Source organism: Lithobates pipiens, unplaced genomic scaffold, assembly GCF_037356315.1.
Source record: "Lithobates pipiens isolate NorthernLeopardFrog02 unplaced genomic scaffold, aLitPip1_a1.2 Scaffold_28, whole genome shotgun sequence".
Taxonomy (NCBI): domain Eukaryota; kingdom Metazoa; phylum Chordata; class Amphibia; order Anura; family Ranidae; genus Lithobates; species Lithobates pipiens.
The window spans coordinates 174,283,111-174,307,349 of record NW_027507789.1 but is presented as its reverse complement, the minus strand read 5'-3'; the positions used below and the strand labels follow the sequence as shown (position 1 = coordinate 174,307,349).

The following is a 24,239-nucleotide window of genomic DNA, read 5'->3' as shown; positions in this document are numbered from 1 at the left end:
TGAAATATTTACATACAGCAATGTAATCTGTAAGATTACATTATACTGTATGTTTACTGTTTGTTTTACTTTTTGAATTTGGCGCCGATCTCCGTCCCCGTGCGTCGCAACGCTCGCAGGGCACGGAGATCGGCGATGTGATGCATCGAGCGAGACACGGCTCGCTCGTACAGCGGGGAGACAACGCTGGATCCGAGAGAGAAGGTGAGTAAACGTCCTCCTGGATCCAGCGATGCAGTCCCGAGTCTGGCTCGGGGATACCGCTTTTGGTATGAAAATTCCACCCCGAGCCAGACTCGGGAACACCGCCAGGGGGGTTAAAGTAGTTGTAAACTTTAAAAATATAAAGTGCATACAGATGTGCAAATCACTCATTGAAGATCATCAGCATAGGAGCAAGAAAGTCATGTATGGTCACACACGACCAGACTTTCCAGCAGACTATGTCCGATGGACTTCCCGCTGGAATTGCAGCGGAGTTCCGACTGACTTTCCGAACTTGCGTAATTACCCACACATGACTGGACTTTTTGGCAGACTAGGTCCGCCGGTCTTCCCGAAGGATTTCCGATGGAGTTCCGGTTGACTTCCAAATGAACAGACTTGCCCACACACGGACTAACACTTTATGCTGTTTTTTTAGCTCCTTGAGTAAGTGTGGTCTATTTTTATAATAAATTGGACTCATTGGATTTTATACTATGGCAAGTCTGCTTTTTTCCTTGGGTTTCTTAGGACATGGAGATCACCACCTGTGACTAGGATCTCTTCCGAGTTCTGCCTTCAGGTTCAGTATCCTGTCTGGCTTCATTTGGGATCCCTGAATGCGCGTTACTGCTTGGTCCTAACCGGAGATTAAAGGCACCAGCTGGGTTATTAGCCGCAGGCGCATCTAGCTTGCTATCTGGTAAGCCTTCATTTCATGTGGTGGAGGGATTTTGCATCTGTGGAATATTGTTATATGGTAGGTTTTGATGAGCTATTTTAGTCACCTTAGAGTGACCATACATTACTTTCTTGCTCCTATGCTGATGATTAGGGATGAGCCCAGTCAAGCTCAGATGGGATCTCCAACCCCACTATACTTTCAGTCCTCTCTGAAACCTGCAGTGAGAGGAATGAAGGTGTAGAATTAGGTGTGTCACAGCCAAGTACTGGCGAGCACTCTGCTAGCAGTACACCAGCGTCTGATTGTACCAGGCAAATTTCCCTGCCCCAGCTGCTCGACCGTCGAAAGAAGTTCACTTCCAGCCATCCACATGCCCATCAGTTGAATGCTAGCTTGGCTAAATTGGTAGCACTTCAACTGCTGCCTTTTCAGTTGGTAGACTCGGCCCCCTTCCGTGAGTTTGTTCAATGTGCGGTTCCTCAGTGGCAGGATCCCAAACGCCACTTTTTCTCCTGGAAGGCGATTCCAGCTCTCTACCGGCATGTGGAAGGCAATGTCCATGCCTCGCTGGACAGGGCGGTCAGCAGTAAGGTGCATATTACCGCTGACTCATGGTCCAGCAGGCATGAACAGGGACGTTACCTATCTTTCACGGCGCATTGGGTCACTCTTCTGGCAGCTGGGAAGGATGCAGGACAAGGTGCCGTAGTGTTGGAGGTTGTTCCGCCACCACGTCTCCAAAATGCTACTACTGGTTGTGACTCACCTCTCTCCTCCACCCCCTCCTCTTCTTCTTCCTCCATGGCCTCTTCCTGTGCTTTGTCCTCGGAACCAGTGGTGTTGGTAGGCGTTCAAGGGGCTATGCAAGTACGCAAATGTACGCATCTGTGACATGCCCACCAGGTGGAACTCAACGTTGGCCATGCTGCAGAAGCTGAACACGCAGCAGAGGGCCATCAATGAGTACCTGTGCGACTAAGGCACCAGGACAGGGTCAGGGGGGCTCAGTTTTCTTCCCCACGCCAGTGAGCCATGATCAGGGATGCATGCACTGTCCTGTCACCATTTGAGGAGGCCACGAGGATGGTGAGCAGTGACAGTGCATGCATCAGTGACACTGTACCTCTTGTCCACCTCTTGGAGCATACGCTGCGTGGAATAATGGTCAGAGCACTTGAGGCAGAACAGAGGCAGGAAGAGGAGGACTTCCTTGCCTCTCAAGGCCCCCTTTATCCCAACAGTGTTCCTGCTGTCCCGTCGATCACACAGGAAGAGGACGAGGAGGAGGAGGATTGTGTCAGCATGGAGGTTGAGCCTGGCACACAGCATCAGCAGCAGCAGTCTTTTAGGGATGATTTACAGTCCCAAGAAACCCGTGGACTTGTACGTGGCTGGGAGGAGGTGGCTGCGGATCATGTCATCCTTAGTGACCCAGAGGACTCTGGACCAAATGCCTCAGCTAACCTACGCTGCATGACCTCCCTGATCCTGCAAAGCCTGCGGAAGGATCCTCGTATTCTTCGGATCAAGGAGAGGGATCATTAGTGGCTGGCAACTCTCCACGGTACAAGGCTAAGGTTGCGGACCTTATCTTGCTGTTGCAGAGGGAGCAGAGGATGAGACATCTTCGGGAGGCTTGCAGAAAGGTCTGTGCAACACGTTCCCAGAGACTGGTAGTTTACAAACTCCTGGTCCTGCAAAACATGTTGCTGAGGCTTTGGTCAGTCACATAAGGAGCGGTGGAGAAGGTGGCTGTCTGACCGATGCGTTCATACAATTTTATAGTCCGCATCCCCAAGGTATGATTGGTTCCAGCAACCATCGCCAGCATCTGATTTACATGGTGCAGGAATACCTAGGGGCAAGATCAGACTTGGACACCTTTCCCACCGAAAATCCTCTGGGTTACTGGGTCTTGAGGATGGATCACTGGCCAGAGTTTGCACAGTATGCAATTGAGCTACTGGCCTGTCCTGCATCCAGCATTCATTTGGAACGCACATTCAGTGCTGCTGGAGGCTTTGTATCGATCACAGGGTACGCCTGTCTACTGACTCAGTTGATCAAAAAACTATAAATGCATCGGCGCTCAGACTCCTTTTCTCCTTATAGGTGCGCTGCAAACCCAAACTATTTTCCCCACCTCTGTGAGGTGAAAATAAATACAAAATATACTCGGGGGCTGCGCCTCCTTCTAATGTAGGCCCAAAATCCTAGAATGTGCTTATGCTTATCAAACTCACTTGTAATGGATATATAATAATCCCCCAAAGTGACCCCCTAAAATATGCAACAAAATCTCAAATTCTATTAGTGTATATATAACATTAGATCATAGTCCTTTTTTATGCAATGGGTCTTTGAACCAAATCAAATTTCTTCCACTCAGTTCCGGTACATCTTCTGGTAAATATTGCACACGTGTCACCAAAGGAAACCAAAACGTGCCACCTCCACCTTAAAGAATGGCCACTCACCAGACTTTACCACACAATCAGCCTTCGGTTCATTCAATGGATAACCAATCCTCAATCCACTCTCCTGTTAGCAATTCCTCAATATCCATATATTCATATAAAGGTAAATAAAACCAACATAGTGTAAAACCGTTTCACCTTTAATTGTAAAAAAACTCTTAAAACATATTGCACTCACATTTCAGTGTGTCACTGTGTGTATTTTAAAAACATGTGTTGTGTTTTTTTTTTATGTACACTTTTTTCCCCCAGGTGAATGGGTAGGGGTACCATGTACCCCATACTCATTCACATAGGGTGGGGGCTGGGATCTGGGGGCCCCTTATTAAAGGGGACTCCCAGATTTCCCGATAAACCCCCCGCCCGCAGACCCCGACAACCAACGGCCAGGGTTTTTTCGGGAAGAGGCCCTTGTCCTCATCAACATGGGAACAAGGTGCTTTGGGGTGGGGGGCCGCAGGGCCCCCCTTCCCCAAAGTACCCCCCCCATGTTGAGGGCGCGCTGCCTGGTACGGCACAGGAGGGGGGGAGGCGCTCGCTCGTCCCCACCTCCTTTGCTGACCGGCTGGGCTGTGTGCTCGGATAAGGGTCTGATATGGACTCTGTGGAGGACCCCCACGCCGTTTTTTCGGCGTAGAGCTTCCCCTTTAAGTCCATACCAGGTGATGGGGCCAGCGACGTGTCAATGTCGCCGATGGAGGCGTCGACATTGACCTCCTGCGCAAGTCCCGTCTACCTGGAGCTACGTTCAAAATGAACAGACTTTTCTCCATGTGTGGGCAAGTCTGTTCATTTCAAAAGTCTGGCGGACTCCTGCCATAGTCCGGCAGTTTGTCCACCCGACCTACTCTTCTGGCAAAGTCTGGTCGTGTGTGGGCAGGTCCGCTCATTCGGAAAGTCCGATGGACCTCCGCTGCAAAGTCCAGCGGTTTGTCCCCCGGACTAAGTCCGCCGGATAGTCCGATCGTGTGTACGCAGCATTATAGTCACACAATAAACTTTTAAAACGTTTCTAACACTACCACTGTTCAACAATGGCATGTAATTACAATTCTTAATATAATTTTTCACAGCAGGGCATTCCAGCACCCACCAAGAGTCACTTTGAGGGCTTACAGTGTTGTGGCAACACCAACACATTAGGCCCAAATTTCTGCAGAGCATATAAGGCAGGCCTCTACTTTTAAACATCCAACTTACAAACGTCTCCTACTTGCAAACGGAAGGAGACAACAGGAAGTGAGATGAAAAAAGACGGATGGCAAAACAAATTATACAGGGGTGATAACCCTTCCCTATTCCAAAAAGCTTAAAAATAGATTTTTTTGACTGAAGCTACACTTTAAAAATGTACCAGTTCAAAATTGCAAACAGATTCTACTTAACACAACAAACCTACACAGTCCCTGTCTTGTTTGCACCGCCTGTATACTCCTGTTCTGAGTATATAGGGCCTGGGGGCCCCACGCCTTTTCTTTTTTTAATACGGGTATGGGGTTCCCCTTAATATCCGTACAAGACCCAAAGGGGCTGGTAATGGTTAGGGGGGGGGGGGGGGCTACCTATGCCATTTTTCTCAATGATTTTCATCCATATTGCTGGAACCAGATATTACATTAAAACCGCAAGCAGTTTTAAATGACCTTTTTTCCGTTAAATGTAATCCTGTGCAGGGACTGTTCTAAACACGGGAAACACGTGGCACTTCACAGACATACTATAGACACCCCCCAGCCACGATATTTAAAGGAATATTTCACTTTCTTTTTTCACTTTAATCGTCATTAAAATCAGTGCTCCCAAAAAAAAATCGCCTTTTTAAAAACATTTTAGGCAGGAGCCAGGTCCCCAAACCCTTTTTAGGACAATATCTTGCATATTAGCCATTAAAATTAGCACTTTTTATTTCGAACGTTCGAGTCCCATAGACTTCAATGGGGTTCTAATGTTCGCATAAATTTTCGGTCCGTTCGAAAGTTCTAGTGCAAGCCGAACCGGGGGGTCATTAGTATTAATGAGAGGCAAGGAAGGAGTCATAAAAGGCAAATAATAAGCAGACTAAACCTCAGATTTCAAATAATTTAATACTTGAAGTGCAAAGACAAACCCTCATCGATATGTACAGTATCTCACAAAAGTTAGTACACCCCTCACATTTTTGTAAATATGTTGTTATATCTTTTCATGTGACAACACTGAAGAAATTACACTTTTCTACAATGTAAAGTAGTGAGTGTCCAGCTTGTATAACAGCATACATTTGCTGTCCCTTCAAAATAACTCCACACAGCCAATAAAGTCTCAACTGCTGGCAACAACAGTGAATACACCCCTAAGTGAAAATGTCCAAATTGGGTCCAAAGTGTCAATATTTTGTGTGGCCAATATTATTTTCCAGCACTGCCTTAACCCTCTTCGGCATGTTCACCAGAGCTTCACAGGTTGTCACCGGAGTCATCTTCCACTCCTCCATGATGACATCACGGAGCTGGTGGATGTCAGAGACATTGCACTCCTCCACCTTCCATTTGAGGATGCTCCACAGATGCTTAATAGGGTTTAGGTCTAGAGACATGCTTGGCCAGTCCATCACCTTTACACTCAGCTTCTTTAGCAAGGCAGTGGTCATCATGGGGGTGTGTCTGGGGTCGTTATCATGTTTGAATACTGCCCTGCGGCCCAGTCTCCGAAGGAAGGGGATCATGCTCTGCTTTGGTATGTCACAGTACATGTTGGCATTCATGGTTCCCTCAATGAACTGTAGCTCCCCAGTGCCGACAGCACTCATGTCGGAGTCTAGTCGCGCACGGCACCCCGAAAACCAATCACCACCTTCAGGATTTCTAAGGGTGCAAATTTTTGATTTGACTCCTCACTAACTATCAAAGGCCATAAAATGCCAAAATAGCACAAAACCCCCCAAAATGACCCCCTTTTGGAAAGTAGACACCCCAAGCTATTTACTGAGAGGCATGTTTAGTCCATGGAATATTTTATATTTTGCCACAAGTTGCGGGAATATTACAAACTTTTTTTTCTTTGCACAAAGTTGTCACTAAATGATATATTGCTCACACATGCTATGGGCATATGTGAAATGACACCCCAAAATACATTCTGCTGCTTCTCCTGAGTACAGGGATACCACATGTGTGGGACTTTTTGGGAGCCTAGCCGTGTACAGGACCCCGAAATCCAAGCACCGCCTTCAGGATTTCTAAGGGCATACATTTTTTATTTTACTCCTCACTACCTATCACTACCTATCACAGTTTTGAAGGCCATAAAATGCCAAGATGGCACAAAACCCCCCCAAATGACCCCATTTTGGAAAGTAGACACCCCAAGCTATTTGCTGAGGGCCATGTTGAGACCATTGAATATTTTTTTTTTTGTCCCAAGGGATTGAATAATGACAAAAAATAAAAAAAAATTATTTTTTTTTTACAAAAAGTTGTCACTAAATGATATATTGCTCACACATGCCATGGTTATATGTGGAATTGCACCCCAAAATATATTCCGCTACTTCTCCCGAGTATGGGGATACCACATGTGTGGGACTTTTTGGGAGTCTAGTCGCGCACGGCACCCCGAAAACCAATCACCACCTTCAGGAATTCTAAGGGTGCAAATTTTTGATTTCACTCCTCACTACCTATCACAGTTTCGAAGGCCATAAAATGCCAAAATAGCACAAAACCCCCCAAAATGACCCCATTTTGGAAAGTAGACACCCCAAGCTATTTACTGAGAGGCATGTTGAGTCCATGGAATATTTTATATTTTGCCACAAGTTGCGGGAATATTACAAACTTTTTTTTTTTGCACAAAGTTGTCACTAAATGATATATTGCTCACACATGCTATGGGCATATGTGAAATGACACCCCAAAATACATTCTGCTGCTTCTCCTGAGTACAGGGATACCACATGTGTGGGACTTTTTGGGAGCCTAGCCGGGTACAGGACCCCGAAATCCAAGCACCGCCTTCAGGATTTCTAAGGGCATACATCTTTTATTTTACTCCTCACTACCTATCACTACCTATCACAGTTTTGAAGGCCATAAAATGCCAAGATGGCACAAATCCCCCCCAAATGACCCCATTTTGGAAAGTAGACACCCCAAGCTATTTGCTGAGGGCCATGTTGAGACCATTGAATATTTTATTTTTGTCCCAAGGGATTGAATAATGACAAAAAATAAAAAAAAATTTTTTTTTTACAAAAAGTTGTCACTAAATGATATATTGCTCACACATGCCATGGTTATATGTGGAATTGCACCCCAAAATATATTCCACTACTTCTCCCGAGTATGGGGATACCACATGTGTGGGACTTTTTGGGAGTCTAGTCGCGCACGGCACCCCGAAATCCAATCACCACCTTCAGGAATTCTAAGGGTGCAAATTTTTGATTTCACTCCTCACTACCTATCACAGTTTCGAAGGCCATAAAATGCCAAAATAGCACAAAACCCCCCAAAATGACCCCATTTTGGAAAGTAGACACCCCAAGCTATTTACTGAGAGGCATGTTGAGTCCATGGAATATTTTATATTTTGCCACAAGTTGCGGGAATATTACAAACTTTTTTTTTTTGCACAAAGTTGTCACTAAATGATATATTGCTCACACATGGGCATAAGTCAAATTACACCCCAAAATAAATTCTGCTGCTTCTCCCGAGTATGGGGATACCACATGTGGGGGACTTTTTGGGAGCCTAGCCACGTACGGGACCCCGAAAACCAAGCACTGCCTTCCGGATTTAAATATAAAATGCTACCAAAAAAAACTGTTAGCGATCGCAGGGATCAGGCCTGACTCTGCGATCGCTGCAGTTATGTGTTTAGTGTTTGGAAGTGACAGTGATCGATCGATACTGCACTTGGGTGGGCTGGGCAGAGGGGCAAAACGCAGGTGCTAGCAGGTATCTGGGCTGATCCCGCTAACAGTGCGTTTTTTTGGAACCCTGAACTGCTGGGGACGCTAGTATAGATCTGATCAGATCAGATATTGATCTGTTCAGATTCTATACCACTACAGGAGGTTTATGCTTTGCGTGTGGGTGTTAGCGGTACTGGCACTAACCTAGCGCTGCCTGGGGCGACGCAGACCCTGACCCTAAAACCTAATTGATATCACCCGCCGGGTGATCAGGGGGTTAAACCTTTATTGGGTAATAAATGGTGGGTGCCCTGATGCTATAAAAAGCAAACTAACCAGAGTCACCCGTAACACTTATACAGTGATCAGTGGTGAAAGGGTTAACTAGGGGCAATCAGGGGGTTCAAATTGTTATTAGGTAGTATATGGGGGTCCCTGGTGCTATATAAAAACCTGACGGGGAACCTAAATAACTAACTGGCTAACCAGCGTCACCAGTGACACTTATACTGTGATCGCTGGTGAAAGGGTTAACTAGGGGCAATCAGGGGGTTAAAACCATTATTGGGTAGTATATGGGGGTACCTAACGCTATAAAAACCTGGCGGTGAACCTAAAAAAATAACTAGCTACCTAACGACACTAGTGACACTAATGCAGCGATCAGAAAAACGATCGCTTAGTGACACTGGCAAAAGGGGGTGAAAGGGTTAACTAGGGGCAATCAGGGGGTTAAAACCATTATTGGGTAGTATATCGGGGTACCTAGCACTATAAAAACCTGGCGGTGAACCTAAAAAAATAACTAGCTACCTAGCAGCACTAGTGACACTAATGCAGCGATCAGAAAAACGATCACTTAGTGACACTGGCAAAAGGGGGTGAAAGGGTTAACTAGGGGCAATCAGGGGGTTAAAACCATTATTGGGTAGTATATCGGGGTACCTAGCGCTATAAAAACCTGGCGGTGAACCTAAAAAAATAACTAGCTACCTAGCGACACTAGCGACACTAATGCAGCGATCAGAAAAATGATCGCTTAGTGATAGTGGCAAAAGGGGGTGAAAGGGTTAACTAGGGGCAATCAGGGGGTTAAAACCATTATTGGGTAGTATATTGGGGTACCTAGCGCTATAAAAACCTGGCGGTGAACCTAAAAAAATAACTAGCTACCTAGCGACACTAGCGACACTAATGCAGCGATCAGAAAAATGATTGCTTAGTGATAGTGGCAAAAGGGGGTGAAAGGGTTAACTAGGGGCAATCAGGGGGTTAAAACCATTATTGGGTAGTATATAGGGGTACCTAGCGCTATAAAAACCTGGCGGTGAACCTAAAAAAATAACTAGCTACCTAGCGACAGTAGCGACACTAATGCAGCGATCAGAAAAATGATCGCTTAGTGACACTGGCAAAAGGGGGTGAAAGGGTTAACTAGGGGCAATCAGGGGGTTAAAACCAGTATTGGGTAGTATATCGGGGTACCTAGCGCTAAAAAAACCTGGCGGTGAACCTAAAAAAATAACTAGCTACCTAGCGACACTAATGCAGCGATCAACTAGGGGCAATCAGGGGGTTAAACCTTTATTGGGGGGTGATAGGGGGCTACCCTGGACCTAACACTAACTGCCCTGACAGTTTTAACTGTTACAACTGACACTGAATGCAGTGATCAGTAAAGAAATGATCAATGCAATCAGTGACACTGTGACTGGGGGGGGGGGGGATCGGGGGCGATCGGGGGGGGGATCGGGGGGGGGGGGGGTTGTGTACCTATGTGTACCTATGTGTCAGTGTAGTGTTTTGGTGCACGTACTTTTAGTCTTCTCCTCGTAGTCCGGTCAAAAAGACCGCCCCGAGGAGAATGACATCACTTCCTCCTTCCTGTGTAAACAATACACGTGTGAGGAAGTGGGAGGAAGCTTATACAAGTGGGAGGAAGCAATACAAGTGGGAGGAAGCTTGTCATTGGCCAGGAGCGATCCAGAGGGGGTGGCCAGAAACCAACGGCCATCCCCTCATCACGGATCGCTCCTGGAGCGAACCGGACCGCCGTATCCAGCGGGAGGGGGTCCGATCGGACCCCCCACCCGCTGGAAGGCAGGCACGTACATGTACGTGCTTGTGCCTGCCTGTGCCATTGTGATGACGTACAATGGCAATACGGCGGTCCTTAAGTGGTTAAACCACATAAAACCACCTTATGAATGTTTCCTACTTCCTATAGAATTCTAAAGCTAGCTCTGACCACAAATGCATCCTGTTTCTTGCAGACTTCAGAAGTAACTTGCAAAGCATGGTGTTTCACTAAACTTCAGTAAATATCTGTTCAAGCAGAGTTTAAATGTAATAAGAAGAGTATAAACTTAAAGGGTGACTCTCCCTACCCTTATAATCCCTCCTCTGATCATGAAGGACGAAGTCCTTTCTTGATCATTCTCAGTACCACCTATGTTCTGAGTAGAACATAGCCATGGCTGTGTCTGGGTCTGAAGTGGAAGGTTTGATTTTGGTAATTCTACCCATTTAGACAAAATACAATCTCAATGGTGGCATAAATTGCAATTCCCAGGATAAGTATGATGATGAGGATCATTCCTACTTTCTTAAAGAAATTCATGATACTATCCCAGAACGAACCAAACAACCAACCTCCCACTCCAGAGAATGGATTCCAGGAGTCTCATTCGGTCCTGTAATTTTGCCCTTTCATCATTGTGTCCCTTTACATGTTACTAACAATATGATTGCTGCTATATTACATGTCCCATCCCTCCTCTGGATGTGATACTCCCTACCCTTACAGTCATCACAGAGGACAAGGGGGCACTCTTTATGTTTAAATGAAAAGAGATTTCATTTCCAAATATGGAAAGGTTTCACAGTAAGAGCTGTGAAAATGTGGAATAGACTTCAGAGGTGGTTCTAACTAGCTTAGTAGATTGCTTTAAAAAAAGACCAGGATTCTTTCCTAAATGTACATAATATAACTGGGTACTAACCTGTATAGGTAAAGTTGATCCAGCGAATATCCGATTGCCTCTCGGGGGATCAGGAAAGGATTTTTTCCCCTGCTGTAGCAAACTGGATCATGCTCTGCTGGGGTGTTTTGATATCCTCTGGATAAACTGTGGGTATAGGATTTTGTATATGGGTTTGTATGATTTTTTTTTATTGGTTGAACTTGATGGTCTTGTGCCTTTTTTCAACCTGACTAACTATGTAACTATTTGAAAAGCAGATATATTGTATCACCACAGGATGGCACTGTGGATACCAACGTAAATGTGTACCAATGTTCTAATTGAATTGGAAATTGTTTGGCATATAAAGAAATTGGACTTTATAGGCACACCCATACAAAAAAAAAATTCTTAAAATATGTTATCTTTTATCAGAACATTGTTAAAAACATCATGTATATACATAATAAACTAAAATCTCTTGCTTAACATTTGGTCGAGATACCGCTCATACCACAAAATGTTTTAACATTGCCATATACAAATTGTCTTGAATTGGAAATCTAGGTACTTCAATCGATAGATGCTGTTGTAGTTGAGTTGTGTATTAGGCTGCTATACATGTTGCGCGCATCAAAGCATCTTCAGGAGCTTGAGAATCTAACATTTGTAAAAAACAATGAGTTTAACAACTATTAAAACAAAACACTTTGTGAATGGGACGCGCTGTGTTCTGGGACACACAGTTCCCAGAACACAGTGCGACCCATTACCCAGAAGACAACGCGACGAGGAGAGAAGAAAGAAGATCTCCGCGGAGGAGGAAGAGGCAGATTAGGGTGATGTGCCTAGCAACAGGCATTTCTGGTAAGTAAAAAAAAAAAAGGGTGGCCCTCCACTTTAAGTTAAAAGTTTACAATGTATCAGTTTGGAAATGCTCTGCCCTGTGCTCAGGAATAAAGTGTATTGTAACAATTCACTAGAAGTAAAAGTGCACACACACTATAGTTCACAATATGATAGCCTGTGAAAAAAAAATAGCAACAAAACAGCGTAAAAGTAAAACTTGACTGAAGTGTTTAATATTGCAAAACTTACATATTTAACGCATTTGTTAAATAACACTTTTTTTTGTGAATTGACTACTTTTGAGATAAATACCAAGAGTTATTTTAAGGCACACATTCATGTAGTATTTACCTCTTAGTGAATATTGAGGTATGTAAGGTAGTATTCTATATACTGGATACCCCCTCTATCTTTCCCACTCTCTCTACCCAGCCCCATCTCCTTCACTTCCCTCACCCCTGCCCCATCTGCCCCTCCACCTCATTTCCTCTTACTCCACCTCTTTTTCTTCTCCCCCTCCCCTCATCTTCTCTCTCAACCACATTATCTCCTTCCTTTATCTCCTTCTCCTCCCCTCCCCTCTTTCCCCCTTGGTTCTTACCCCTTTCTCTCTCCCTACTCTCTCCCACCTCTTCCCCATCTCTTACTCTCCCCCTCTTTCTTGCCATCTACCCGTCTCCTTCTCATCTCCCCCTCCACCCAGCTCTTTCTCCCTCCCTCCCTCTCTTTCCCCCACCTTCCCTTTTTCTCTGCCATCCGACTCCCTCGTCCTCCTCTCACTTTCTTCTCCACCTGACCCACTCTCTCTCCTCCCACTCTCTTTTACTGCCTCCCTCCCCCTCTCCTTCTTATCTTCCCCTCTCCCCCACCCTGCCTTTCTCTCCCTCCCTGCATGCCTCTCCACCTCTCTCCCTCTTACTCCTACTACCCCTCTCTTCCCCCATCCCTCTCCCCACTCTCTCTCTCTTCCCTCTCTCTCCATCTTTCCCCTGTCTTCCCTGCCCTTCTCTCTTCTTCCTCCTGACTCTTACCTTCCTCTCCACTGGACCCTCTCTCCCTCCTCCCACTCTCTTTCACTCCTCCCTCCCTCTCCCCCATCCTTCCCATCCTCGCTTCTCTCCCACACCTTTCTCGCTCTTCCTTCCCACCTGACCCAATATTATTCCTCCCACTCTCTTTCGCTACCTCCCTCTCCCCCTCTCTCATCCACCCACTGCTTTCTTTACCCTCCCCCCCATCCTCTCTGCACCATCTCTCTCTCTTCCCCCTTTATACCTGTCTTTCTCCTCTCTGTCTTTTCCCTTCTGACCCTCTTCTTCCTCTCCATCTGCCCTTTCTCTCCCTCCTCTCATCCTCTATCACCTCCCTTTTCCTTCTTACCCCCCATTCCTACCACAAACGGGTCCCTCAGTAGGTGGTCTGAGGCGGATATATCAGCACAGTCATGCACATCCTTCTTCTCTAGATGTTTCCAAAGATTCTGGAGTGCCACCGCGAAGTGGGTGAGGCGTTCGTCCTTCTGTTGCCTCCAGATAATGTCATATTCATATTCCCTCTGGGCGTGCTACAATCTGTTTCAGGTTGGCCTGATCCTCTTCAGGTAAGGTGTCAGGTGTTTGGCAGGAGTCATCTTCCAGGGAGTTAGTTAGCTCAGTGATCAGCTGGGTGGGAACCTGATACAGATTTGCAGTGCTCTCCTGTGTCTCTTCCCCTCAGCTAGAGGAATTTATGGCGAAGGCTGATCCTAACAGTGCCATTAAGGTTTCCACTACTTCTGCACGAAGGGACATATTTTGTTGTCCACTGTGAACTTGCAGAAAAGCACCCGACTGGGAACACTGACAGGATGTAAAAGTGATGAATAGTATAAGTAGGTCTCAAGTGTGCCAACAGCATCTGTCTTGAGGGGCGAACTGCGGCCTGGCCAGTCCATACCCAAGTGAGGAGGCTTTCAGGTAGGCTGTGTGTCCCTGCACTCCACCTATCTGACAACCTTTCCCTGCTGCTAAGCACTGTCCCTGACAGACAGGTGACCTGTCCCTAGTCTAGCCAAATGTGAAATGTGTGCCAAACTCAGGAGCCAGGGTCTTACATAGACTCTGCCTGACCCAAAGTTGGCCTCCAAAGTCACATCGGATACTGTCTCTCTGTGATCGAGAAAACCATAGAAGAACTAGGTTTCTCTTGACTTCCTCCTCCACCTACATTGCTGCTGCAGATGAGCGTCACCTGCAGTGGAGAAATTAGACTGCACCTGCCTTACATACTCATTGTGCAGTGGGGAAGCTAGTTAAACAGAACCTGATCAAAAACCTGGAAGATCACAGCGATGATTATAATAGCACCGACTACTACAGTGATTGTCAGCTTCCCCAGTGGCCCCTATGAAATATGCATATAATGCATAATAGCAACATTTTGAGGTAGTCAAGCAAATCAACATTACCAAGAAGAACTTAGGAAAACTAAAAAAAATTACATTTTTACAAAAACATTTAATAGCTAGGGTGCCTGGACCCATCATTACTGGAGGACAGCACAAATGGTGGTAAGCATATCATACGTGCAGATTACAGCAAAAGCTTGCCCTCTGCAATGAAATATACTTATGCTTTACTGTGCAGCAAGTGAGCAATAGCTGTCAGAACCATGTTACATATTACACCTATATAGTGATGGCCGAACGGTTCGCCCGGCGGTCGTTTCGCGGCAAATTTCGGCTGTTCGCGGTCCGCCCGATCGGCGGACTATTGCCGCTGTTCGCCCGGCGGACTTCCGTGTTTACTGTGTAAAAGAACTTTGACCTTTGATGACACATCCATCATGGGGTACAGGACAGCCAATTGAGACATTACAGCACATGGACACTTGGACATTCCCCCTAACTTATAAATAGACCAGATCCGGCGGCCATTTTACATTCTTTCTTCTGTCACTATAGGGAGAGGTTGCTGTGTGGAGCAGGGAGAGATTGCAGTGACCCAAATCGCTAGCTATTTGGTACACAAAAGTTCTTTTCAGGACTGGTATAGGTGTTAGGTGTAGTTCAGGATATAGGTTTGAGGCACTGCTGTGCTACTGATTGTTGCAGCAGCCTGAGTGTCTTTTGTCAGTTTAGAGAAAGGGACAGGACGGTGTGTGTTGCAGGGACAGTCAGTTTAATCATTAGCTGTTACTATCAGGTCCACAAAAGTGCTATTCAAGTTATTGTTCCAGCAGCCTCTGTTTTGTCAGTTTATATAGGGACAGGCAGGAAGATGTGTGTGAGGCAGTGAGGGTCAGTTTAATCAGTAGCTGTTACTATATTAGGTCCACAAAGGTTCTTTTCAGGACTGGTATGGTAATAGGCTTGTACACGTATAATATTCTTTCTTCCAAATATAAAAAGAATATTATACTTGACTGCTGCCCTTCTGCTGCAGTGTGCTAATCAGTCACAACCTACTTGTTCCACAAAGGTCCTTATAAGGACTGGTAAGGTCTAGGGTGCTACAGTACATAGGGTTGAGTGAGGTACAGTCTGCTATTCTATAAGGACTGTTATCGGTCCACAATACATAGGGTTGAGGTGCACTACTGCTGACCGCTGCCCTATACTGCAGCAGTCCTTCATCAGTATAGGGACTGACGTACAGTCTGCTAATCAGTCACACACGACCTACTTGTTCCACAAAGGTCCTTATAAGGACTGGTAACTTGGTCTAGGGTGCTACAGTACATAGGGTTAAGTGAGGTACAGTCTGCTATTCCATAAGGACTGGTATAGGTCCACAATACATAGGGTTGAGGTGCACTACTGCTGACCGCTGCCCTATACTGCAGCAGTCCTTCATCAGTATAGGGACTGACGTACAGTCTGCTAATCAGTCACACACAACCTACTTGTTCCACAAAGGTCCTTATAAGGACTGGTAACTTGGTCTAGGGTGCTACAGTACATAGGGTTGAGTGAGGTACAGTCTGCTATTCCGTAAGGACTGGTATAGGTCCACAACACATTGGGTTGAGGTGCACTACTGCTGACCGCTGACCTATACTGCAGCAGTCCTTCATCAGTATAGGGACTGACGTACAGTCTGCTAATCAGTCACACACAACCTACTTGTTCCACAAAGGTCCTTATAAGGACTGGTAACTTGGTCTAGGGTGCTACAGTACATAGGGTTGAGTGAGGTACAGTTTGCTATTCCGTAAGGACTGGTATAGGTCCACAATACATAGGGTTGAGGTGCACTACTGCTGACCGCTGCCCTATACTGCAGCAGTCCTTCATCAGTATAGGGACTGACGTACAGTCTGCTAATCAGTCACACACAACCTACTTGTTCAACAAAGGTCCTTATAAGGACTGGTAACTTGGTCTAGGGTGCTACAGTACATAGGGTTGAGTGAGGTACAGTCTGCTATTCCGTAAGGACTGGTATAGGTCCACAATACATAGGGTTGAGGTGCACTACTGCTGACCGCTTTCCTATACTGCAGCAGTCCTTCATCAGTATAGGGACTGACGTACAGTCTGCTAATCAGTCACACACAACCTACTTGTTCCACAAAGGTCCTTATAAGGACTGGTAACTTGGTCTAGGGTGCTACAGTACATAGGGTTGAGTGAGGTACAGTCTGCTATTCCGTAAGGACTGGTATAGGTCCACAATACATAGGGTTGAGGTGCACTACTGCTGACCGCTGCCCTATACTGCAGCAGTCCTTCATCAGTATAGGGACTGAGAGTTTTGTCACAGGGTCATTTAAAAAATGACAGGCAGAGGAAGAGGCAGGCCCTTCCGCAGGGGTGGTAGGGCAGGAGCAACAGGCTTGAGCCAAAGTGGGAAGTTGCAGAAGGTGCATTCAATTCATTTAAAGGACGCACCAGACTTGGTTGAGTGGCTCACTCAGCCTTACCCTTCTGCACCCTCCTCATCCTCTCGATCTGCACCCTCTTCTTCACTCTCTGCTATGTGCACCCCCAAAAACACTACCACCAACAACACCACCACCACCACATACCTTCCGCTTGAGCCACAGGAATTATTTTCCGATCCATATCAAGACATTTCTGATGCGCAGCCACTCTTGGTATTGGATCAGGAAGAGGAGGTAGCAACAACCGCTACTCAGCATTCTGACGACAGTACCCAGATCAGCCCAAGGAGGAGGTTGGTCCCCGGTGTTGCTGCCTACTCCGAGATCTCTACTTATAGCGGTGGGGAAGGTGACGTCGATGATGACGTGTCTAGTGATGTCACGTGGGTGCCCACAAGAGAGGAAGAGGAGGGGAGTTCAGAGGGAGATATGGACCAGCAGATAGGGAAGAGAAGCAGGAATAACTTACATTGCACAGGAGGGACAAAGCAGACTGCAAATGTATCAGGAGCGAGTCATCGACCATGTACGGTCACATCTGGCACTCCCAGGACACTGGCACATGGCTCCGCAGTGTGGGCTTTTTTTAACGTGTCTGCTGCTGACAATAGCGTTGCCATCTGCAATCTTTGCAGTCAACGCATTAGTCGCGGTAAGCCCAACACTCACCTAGGGACGACCGCCTTAAGAAGGCACATGAGCAGCCATCACCAAGCCCAGTGGGAGCAACGGAACACACAAAGCCACACTCCAGGCTCTCATCGTCCAGCCTCGTCTTCTACTTCTCCTTTTCCTCTCTCCTCACAATTGTCCTCCACTCCACCTTCCATCACGCCAAGCTTACGTTTTTCTGCAAAAAGGCAGGCTTCCGTGGGCCTAATGTTTGAGCGTAAAAAAATGATGACGCTGGATAACCCTCTTGCCCAACGGTTGACGACTGGCTTGTCAGAACTCATAGCCCGCCAACTACTGCCATATAAACTGGTGGACTCGGAGGCCTTTCACAAATTTGTGGCCATTGGAACACCACAATGGAAGGTCCCAGGAAGGAAGTATTTCTCAGAGAAGGGCATCCCAGAGCTATATGGCCATGTTCAGCGGCAAGTGAATGTATCTCTGGCACACAGTGTTGGTGCCAAGATACATCTGACCACAGACACGTGGTCTAGCAAACACGGGCAGGGAAGGTATACCACTTTTACTGCCCACTGGGTGAACCTTCTGACGGCCGTCAAGCATGTAACCCGTGGCACCCATGTAGATTTGGTTTTACCGCCACGGATTGCATGCAGGCCTGACCCTTCTTCTCCTCCTCCTCCTACTCCATCCTCCTCCCTCTCCTCCTCGGCTGACTCCTCCTTTTCCGCTGCTAGTGTCTCTTCCGCTGCGCCGCCCAAGCTCCCCAGAACCTATTCGACATGCCAGGTGAGACGTTGCCATGCCGTGCTGAGTCTGTTGTGCCTGGAAGCCAAGAGCCACACTGGACCGGCACTCCTTTCAGCTTTGCGTTCACAGGCAGATCAGTGGCTAACACCGCTCAATTTGACAGTTGGTAAAGTGGTGTGTGACAACGGTGCCAATCTGCTTAGCGCATTGAAACAGGGCAAAATCACGCACGTGCCATGCATGGCACACGTCTTAAACTTGGTCGTGCAGCGATTCGTTGTCAAATACCCTGGGGTCCAGGACATCTTGCGGCAGGCATGGAAAATCTCGGCCCATTTCAGAAAATCTTACACGGCCATGGCTCGCCTTGCTGACATTCAGTGGCGACACAATCTGCCGGTCAGACATCTTATTTGCGATTGCCCGACGCGATGGAACTCAACCTTCTATATGCTTGATAGGCTGCTCCAGCAGAAACGTGCAGTTAACGTCTACCTGTATGAACTCTGCGGAAAAACAGGTTCTGGGGAGCTGGGGATTTTTTCACCGCGCCAGTGGCTGCTTATGCGCGACGCATGCAGACTTCTGCGGCCATTTGAGGAAATCACCAAACTGGTCAGTCGCAGCCATGGCGCCATCAGTGACATGGTACCTTATGCCTTGTTTATGGAGCGTGCATTGCGTCGTGTCATTGATCAAGCTGTGGAGGAGCAGGAGCGGGAAGATGAGGAAGTCACAATGCTGGATGAATTCCCGGGGGGGCTACCCTATCTGAGACAAGTGAACAACAGGAGTCTGAAGAGGAGTCAGAGGAGGATGGTTCCGGGGTGGATGAGGAGGAGCAAGAAGAGCATGCTTTAAACCTTTCTGGGATCCCTGTTGTGCGTGGATGGGGAGAGGAGAATGAAGAGGACGACATTATCCTGGATGATGAGCAGGAGCCATGCCACCACACCGCTTCCAGTTTAGTGCAAATGGGGGCCTTCATGCTCCAGTGTTTTAATAGGGACCCCCGTATAAAAAGCATAAGGGTCAAGGACCGGTACTGGGTGGCAACATACTTAGACCCCCGAGAAATGCTTCGAGAAATGCTGCATTCTGCTTTTGCGTGGGCTGGCAGAGGAGTAATTCCCACTCGCAGAGAAGGAGTTGCGGGTACCAATCCAACAGCGCCTGCAAGAAGAGGCCGGTTTGAAGATGTGTTGGTGACTTCGGATATGAGGTCATTCTTTCAGCCGACCCATCGACGGGTGTCATCCGGATCCAGCATCAGGGAACTCCTAGACCGTCAGGTGTCCGACTACATTGGGTTAACGGCCGATGTGGACGCTCTGAGGAGTGATGAACCCCTGGACTACTGGGTGGGCAGGCTTGACCTCTGGCCAGAGCTTGCCCAATTTGCAATCGAACTGTTGGCTTGCCCCTCGTCCAGTGTCCTGTCTGAAAGGACGTTCAGCGCAGCAGGGGGGATTGTGACCAATAAGCGTACTCGCCTAGCTCACGACAGTGTTAACTACCTCACATTTCTAAAAATTAATGAGGCATGGATCTCGGAGGAATTCAACACATGTGATCAGTAGACCATGTATATGTCGATAAACAATTTTTTTAATCGAGCACACAGACATTCTTTCTTCATTTGGCTCACTTCCTTGTCCAAAAAAAGCACACCATACTATATGCCCGTACCCTCCTTTTTGAAGAGGGTGAGCGGTGTCATATTTCTACTTGGGGTTCTTATTATGAGGGGCTCCCACCATCCCTGTGCTGTGCTGACTTCCTCCTGGGCCTGCTTATTATGAGGGGCTCCCACCATCCCTGTGCTGTGCTGACTTCCTCCTGGGGCTGTACCTCTGCTGTGCATATTATGAGGGGCTCCCACCATCCCTGTGCTATGCTTATTATGAGGGGCTCCCACCATCCCTGTGCTGTGCTGACTTCCTCCTGGGGCTGCTTATTATGAGGGGCTCCCACCATCCCTGTGCTATGCTGACATCCTCCTGGGGCTGCTTATTATGAGGGGCTCCCACCATCCCTGTGCTATGCTCATTATGAGGGGCTCCCACCATCCCTGTGCTATGCTCATTATGAGGGGCTCCCACCATCCCTGTGCTATGCTCATTATGAGGGGCTCCCACCATCCCTGTGCTATGCTCATTATGAGGGGCTCCCACCATCCCTGTGCTATGCTGACTTCCTCCTGGGGCTGCTTACGGTGCAGGTGTCAGTGCTGTATATCACGGTGCTGATGTCAGTACTCTCTATCACGGTGCTGCTGTCAGCGCTGTATATCACGGTGCTGGTGTTAGTGCTTTATGTCACGCTGCTGATGTCAGTGCTCTCTATCACGGTGCTGTTGTCAGATGACTCTATCACGGTGCAGGTGTCATTGCTGTATGTCACGCTGCTGATGTCAGTGCTCTCTATCACGGTGCTGCTGTCAGTGCTGTATATCACGGTGCTGGTGTTAGTGCTTTATGTCACGCTGCTGATGTCAGTACTCTCTATCACGGTGCTGCTGTCAGTGCTGTATATCACGGTGCTGATGTTAGTGCTTTATGTCACGCTGCTGATGTCAGTGCTCTCTATCACGGTGCTGTTGTCAGATGACTCTATCACGGTGCAGGTGTCATTGCTGTATGTCATGCTGCTGATGTCAGTGCTCTCTATCACGGTGCTGCTGTCAGATGACTCTATCACGGTGCAGGTGTCATTGCTGTATGTCACGCTGCTGGTGATCATCTCCTGCACCCTCTTCTTTGCCTACCCTGACCTTCCCTCTCCTCCATTGCCTTCATGCGCTCCACAGTCCTGAATTGTCACAACAATTTCCCATATAAAAAAAGAATGCTTGTAGTTGTTGATCCCAGATTCACCTCATACATGGGTTATGTCATTGGCCATGTGGTGGGACTATGTTTGCACAGCTATTAATTATTTTGTGGCTGCAAATTTGACCTGTAGGTTTGCAAAGTTCGCCTCCCATTTTCAGTCAATGGGGCCCGCCGCGAACGTTCCGGTTCGCAAACTATCGGCCGCGTTTGTGGTCCGCGTTCGCGAAACGTCCCGTCGGAAGTTCGTCCATCACTACCCATGCACAGTGTACATACACAGTACATATACATAGTATACATAAAATCCATGGACAGCATATATGTTCACCATACAGCCTGCACATACATAGAATACATGCATCCCATGCTTAGGGCCCATATACTGTACATATATACCCCTTGTACAGTAATAATACAATCCATGCACAGCGCTCCTACCCAATACATTAACACCCTTAATACATAATAGCACACATATACAATCTATGCACAGTGCCCATACACTATATGCACCTCATGTTTTTTTTCCTTTTTTTTTCCCCTTCATCTCATAAAATCTAACAGACACCTTTCACACTGCAGCGTTTTTTCAGGCGCTTTTCGGCTAAAAATAGCACCTGTAAAGTGCCTGAAAAACGGCTCCCCTGCAGTCTGTGTGAAAGCCCAAGTGCTTTCACACTGAGGCAATGTGCTGGCAGGATGTTAAAAAAGTCCTGCAAGTAGCACGTTTGGAGTGGTGTATACCGCTCCTTCACCACTCGTGCCCATTAAATAGAATGGGCACCACTGACGAAGCGCAGCGGTGCTTCACAGGCGCATTTAACCTCTTCCTTGGCTGCTAGCTGGGTTATAAGTGCCCCACTAGAAGCCGAATGGTGCCGCTAAAATGCCGGTAAAGCGCCGCTAAAACTAGCAACGTTTTACCGTCAAAGCCTGCCCGCTCCAGTGTGAAAGCAGCCTTAAGTAATAAGTGATACACAAATTTCTTAGTTAAACATTTATTAAACAAAACAAACCTCCAATCAGTTCACTTGTTTGTATAATTTAGATTAAAAACAAAAAACTATATATTAAATATTAAATACACAAAAACAGGTAATCAAAACTTTTGAACAAAAAATGGGCTAACTTTACTGTTTCTTAGATTTTTTTTAATTATTAGTGTCTTTTTTCCCAAAAAAATTGTGTTTGAAAGACCTCTGCGCAAATGCCGTGTGACATAAAATATTGCAACAACACTATTTTATTCCCTAGGGTCTCTGTTAAAAAAATAAATAAATAAAATTCTAGCAGAAAATACAGGATTTTTACTTGTAAGCAACAAGTGTCAGAAAAGATTTTGTCTTTAAATGGTTAAACTGAGAACTCTACACACAGAGCTCAGTTAATAAGTGTAATCATTGTATCTCTACTCTTTTCTTGACTGCCCAGAGAGGAAACAAGTCACTTCACCGAAGAAGGCAACTTGTATTGACCTCTATTACAGAAGTCATTTGCAAGTGACGCTGAAGATATAATCAGCCTTTTTATCAGCACAATCGGCTGATGCAGATTAATAAAAAAATAATAATAAAAAAAAACGCAAATATCGGCCAATATATCGGTCGACCTCTAGTTCATATACCACATATACTCCATGTGCAGTACCCATGTAGAGTGCCCATATACCACATATACCCCATGCACAATGTCCATATACCACATATACCCCATGCACAATGTCCATATACCACATATACCAGGGGCTAGAGGGGGGGGGGGGGGTGGATGTTTAACCTTTCTCTCAGGTTGGGGGATGCCATACTGAGTCTTTGCCCCAGGGAAACATGTGCGACCTAATATGAGCTAAAATTTGTATAACTGTCTTATCCATATTGCTTTTTATTCCTGCGTCATATACTTTTAAGGATTGTAATAAAAATTGTTTATATTTTGAACGTGTTGTGTGAGCTGTTTCGCTCTTATATGTCTTTCTATGTAATAAATCATATATCAATAATAATTATCTAAATCGTGTGTTATGGTATGATGTAGAATTATTACATTGTACATTTTGTATATATATATATATATTGCACAGGACACCGGGAATGTGTTCTGGGTGGCAGGTACGATATTTGAGTTGTGGTCCCTTTAAGGGGGACAGTTGCAGAACATTTGTGGTACTCAGGCATTCTCAACCAATACAGGGTGAGGAGTCCCGAGTTAAGTTTGGCTGGAGAGGACTGACTTTCAGGAGAGAGAGAGGGAGAGAGGGAGAGAGAGAGAGGGGGAGAGAGAGAGAGAGAGAGAGAGAGAGAGGGAGAGGGAGAGGGAGAGAGAGAGAGAGAGGGAGAGAGAGGGAGAGAGAGACAGAGAGAGAGAGAGGGAGAGGGAGAGAGAGGGAGAGAGAGAGAGAGAGGGAGAGAGAGAGAGCTATCTTCCAAAATAGTCATCTATCGATCTAAATAATAATTTTGAGCTTTGGAATTTAAAAGCCAAAAAGAAACAATTTTTACAAAGATTTTCCAAAATTCATATAAAGCAATCATTAATCGGTGCAATTTACCGAGCTTGGCTCTTTTACCTTGTCCTTTCAGATTTGGATGCTCTCTGTCTGGAGGACGAACATATGCAATGCTAATAACTTTGAAGCCTTTGTATTTCATAGGCAGGTCGTAGGGAGGAGTTTAACAACTTTAAACCATAATAGCTGTATGGGTTGTATCTTAGTGTTTTTTTTCCATAACAAGCCTTTGAACATCTTTTTTTTTTTTTCTTTTTTGCCCAGCATGCCAGATCCCCAAAACCACATATTATCAACACGGGTCTGAAAAAATAGTGGGCTGGAAGTGGGGTGTTGTTGCCCCTGGCAACACTGCTGCAGTTAAAACAGTAGCTATTGTGAAAGATGTGTCACAGCATGAGACAGGATCCAGCAGGGAGAAGCCCATGCTATATGCAAGGAGAGAGGCTGATCAAAGGCTGAGGCTGAGAGTGGTTGCCCATAGCAACGCAGAGGAAGCCAGTCGGGCTCTTTGTGTACCATGGGCTATGTCTAATAAGGATCGTGGCAAGTGGCTTGAGGAGCCGATACATCAT

General features: G+C 46.4%; 1 protein-coding gene across 1 annotated transcript in view; it reads right to left on the bottom strand.

Annotated features, from left to right (window-relative positions):
• LOC143935834 (NXPE family member 1-like) overlaps nt 1-23,769 on the bottom strand; it is a 124,918-nt gene extending 101,149 nt beyond the window's left edge. Inside the window, exon 1 of the mRNA XM_077459952.1 lies at nt 23,725-23,769. The gene's annotated coding sequence lies outside the window, so the exon portion shown is untranslated. The remainder of the gene's footprint in view (nt 1-23,724) is intronic.
• Between the last annotated feature and the right edge of the window lie 470 nt (nt 23,770-24,239).